This window comes from Rhinopithecus bieti, unplaced genomic scaffold, assembly GCF_001698545.2.
Source record: "Rhinopithecus bieti isolate Rb0 unplaced genomic scaffold, ASM169854v2 scaffold_10548, whole genome shotgun sequence".
Lineage (NCBI taxonomy): Eukaryota > Metazoa > Chordata > Mammalia > Primates > Cercopithecidae > Rhinopithecus > Rhinopithecus bieti.
Window position 1 is genome coordinate 1,596,610 of NW_016806834.1, and position 4,046 is coordinate 1,600,655.

Here is a 4,046-nt window from a genome sequence, read left to right on the forward strand (position 1 = left end):
GTGGATGAGGCTCTAAATTGATATAACCTCTTTGGCAGGTAATGGGCAATCAAAGTTTTAAATGTGTCTACCCTTAGGTCCGAGGAGTCATTTTCAGAAATAATATGGAAGTACTGGCATCTGTGCATGAAGATACACAATGATGTTCACTGAAACATTATTTATGATAGTGAAGGTTTGAATGTTGTAACTCTACATTTATAGTACAGAGTACTATGTAACTGTTAAAAAGAATGATCTACATGTGTATTTATTGCCATAGCAATATATTGTTACGTGGAAGAGAAAAAGTTCAGAATAAGTACAGATGCTCCTTGACTTATGGTGGGGTTATGTCTTGATAAACCCATTGTAAATTGAAAATATCCTAAGTCAAAAATATATTTAATACACTTAATCTATTACACATTATAACTTAGCCTAGACTACCTTAAACGTGTATAGAGTACTTACATTAGCCTACAGTGGGCAAAATAATCTAACTTAAATTCTACTTTATAATAAAGTGATCCTCCTGCCTCAGCTTCCCAAGTAGCTGGGACTACAGGTAGGCACCACCACACCTAGGTGATTTTATTTTTATTTATTTATTTTTTGTAGAGACAGGGTCTCACTATGTTCCCCAGGCTGGTCTTGAACTCCTGAGCTCAAGCAGTCGTCCCATCTCAACTTCCCAAAGCACTGGGATTACAGGCATGAGCCACTGAGCCCAGCCTTGAGTATGTTTTATCTCTTATTTTTTTATCTCAGTTTATATATAACTCTGTAATCAAAAAGAGGTGCAGGCTGGACATGGTGGCTCATGCCTGTAATCCAAGAGCTTTGGGAGGCCAAGGTGAGCAGATCACTTGAGCCCAGGAGTTCGAGACTAGCCTTTGCACCACAGTGAAACCCCCATGTGTACAAAAATACAAGTTAGCCAGCATGGTGGCCCATGCCTGTAGTCCCAGCTACTTAAGAGTTGATGTGGGAGGATCACTTGAACCTGGGAGGTCGAGGCTGCAATGAGCCGTGATTGCACCACTGCACTCCATCCTGGGCAACAGAGCGAGATCCTGTCTTTAAAAAAAAAAAAAAAAAAAAAAGTGCATTTTTTTCTTAGTAAAAATGGAGGCCTGATCTTCAACTTGCTCTTGTCATTTTAATATACATCATGAATATTTACACACATACCGTTTTTTGTTAGTTCATACTGTATAATGTACAGTATTTTGTGCATCAAATAACACTATCAACAGAGTGTAAAGGCAACCCATGGAATAGAAAAAAATTTTTCTTTTTTTTTCAATTTACAATGGGTTTATCAAGACATAACCCCACCATAAGTCAAGGAGCACCTGTACTTATTCTGAACTTTTTCTCTTCCACGTAACAATATATTGCTATGGCAATAAATACACATGTAGATCATTCTTTTAACAGTTACATAGTACTCTGTACTATAAATGTAGAGTTACAACATTCAAACCTTCACTATCATAAATAATGTTTCAGTGAACATCATTGTGTATCTTCATGCACAGATGCCAGTACTTCCATATTATTTCTGAAAATGACTCCTCGGACCTAAGGGTAGACACATTTAAAACTTTGATTGCCCATTACCTGCCAAAGAGGTTATATCAATTTAGAGCCTCATCCACGGCATCAACTTAGCCATATCTCAAACAGCATTGTGTTTTGGGAATCCTTCAAATTTCTGGTCATTTTCTTGGTGAAAGACAATTATCGCTGTTAGTTTAGCACACATTAAGGCTGAGCATATTTTTGTTACTGCCAATTTTTCTATTTCAGCCTATAAATTTGAGTGAGCATATGTTACTTTCCTAAGAAAAAAGTTTTTTCCATTAAAAAAAAAAGTTCAGGGCCAAGTGCAGTGGCTCATGCCTATAATCCCAGTACTTTGGGAGGCCAAGGCATGAGGATTGCTTGAGCTCGGGAGTTCAAAACTAGCTTGGGCAACACAGTGAGATCCTGCCTCTATTTAAAAAAAAAAAAAAAAAGTTCATTCTTTTAGTAATCGGTTTATACAGGATATAAGAGTACCATGGAGTCACGCCTATAATCCCAGCACTTTGGGAGGCCAAGGCAGGCAGATCATGACATCAGTTCGAGAGCAGCCTGGCTAATATGGTGAAACTCCATCTCTACTAAGTATACAAAAATTAGCTGGGCACGGTGGCACGCACCTGTAGTCCCAGCTACTCAGGAGGCTGAGGCAGAAGAATCGCTTGAACACAAAAGGTGGAAGTTGCAATGAGCCGAGATCGTGCCACTGCACTCCAGCCTGGTTGACAGAGTGAGATTCCGTCTCAAAACAAACAAAAAAAGATTACCATGGATGGAGGCCAGGCACAGTGGCTCATGCCTGTAACCCCAGCACTTTAGGAGGCTGAGGTGGGTAGATCACTTGAGATCGAGTTCAAGACCAGCCTGACCAACCTGACCTCGTGATCCACCCGTCTCGGCCTCCCAAAGTGCTGGGATTACAGGCTTGAGCCACCGCGCCCGGCCATTTTTTATTTGTTTATTTTTTTTGAGGCAGAGTCTTTCTCTGTCGCTCAGGCTGGAGTACAGTGGTATGATCTTGGCTCACTGCAACCTCCACCTCCTGGGTTCAATTAATTCTCCCTGCCTCAGCTTCCCAAGTAGCTGGGATTACAGGCGCCCACCACCATGCCCGGCTAATATTATTTTTAGTAGAGATGGGATTTCACCATGTTGGCCAGGCTGGTCTTGAACTCCTGACTTCAGGTGATAGGCCCACCTTGGCCTCCCAAAGTGCTGGGATTACAGGTGTAAGCCACTGTGTCTGGCGGCTCTCTATATATTTTGGATATTCTGTATTGTTTATATGATTTGAAATTTTTTTTTCTGCTGGGCACAATGGCTCACGTCTGTAATCCTAGCATTTTGGGAGGCTGAGGTGAGTGGATCACTTGAGATCAGGAGTTAAAGATCAGCCTGGCCAACATGGGGAAACCCCATCTCTAATAAAAATACAAAAATTAGCCGGGTGTGGTGGTGCGTGCCTGTAATCCCAGCTACTTGGGAGGCTGAAGCTTGAGAATTACTTAAACCTGAGAGTCAGAGGTTGCAGGGAGCGGAGATCGCACCACTGCACTCCAGCCCGGGTGACAGAGTGAGACTCCGTCTCAGAAAAAAGAAACAAATAAAAAATAAAACAAAATATATAAAGAGCTCCTACAACTCACTTGAGCCCCGAGGCTGAGGCTGCAGTGAGCCGTGATCATGCCACTGTACTCCAGCCTGGGCTGGACAAAGTGAGACCCTGTCTTTAAAAAAAAAAAAAGGTACTCAGCTGTTAGTAATGGTTACTGCTGGGGGATGAGATTGAATTGGAAGGAGAGAGGAAAGGTACAGGGAGGCAGGAAAGGGAGACAATAATGAGGGACTTTCAGTTTTACTTTATATAATTTTCTTTTAAGTATTGGAATTTAGGTGATTTTTCCTTTTGGGTTTTTCTGTATTTTCTAATCACGATAAATAAAATAAGTTATAAATATTTGTTGCATGAATGAAATGTATAAACCCATTTATGTATGTGTTTTTTAAATTATTGTATTATTAAGTGTATACAATATTAGTATATTGTTAACTATGTACAGGCTTTTTAACATGAAGGTTGCAGAATATAGTACTTCTTCCAAACTCTATGATGTGGGGAGAACTGAAGTATGGGGATATCTTGTACCAGTGTAAGAATTCAAGAAGAGACCATGTGTGGTGGCTCATGCCTATAATCTCAGTGCTTTGGGAGGCCAAAGTGGGACGATCACTTGGAGCTAAGTGTTCAAGACCAGCCTGGGCAACATATCCAGAGCCCATCTCTAAGAAAAAAAAAAAAAAATTAGCTGGGTGTGGTAGTGCGGGCATATAGTCTTAGCTACTCCGGAAGCTGAGGTGGGAGGATTGCTTGAGCCCAGGAATTTGATGCTATAGTGAGCTATGATTATACCAGTGCACTCTAGCCCAGGCAACAGAGTGAGACCTGGTCTCAAAAAAAAAAAAAAAAAAAAAAAAAA

General features: G+C 40.9%; 1 protein-coding gene across 4 annotated transcripts in view; it reads left to right on the forward strand.

Moving 5' to 3' along the window:
• ARNT (aryl hydrocarbon receptor nuclear translocator) overlaps positions 1 to 4,046 on the forward strand; it is a 66,674-nt gene that overhangs the window by 13,461 nt on the left and 49,167 nt on the right. The window lies entirely within an intron of this gene.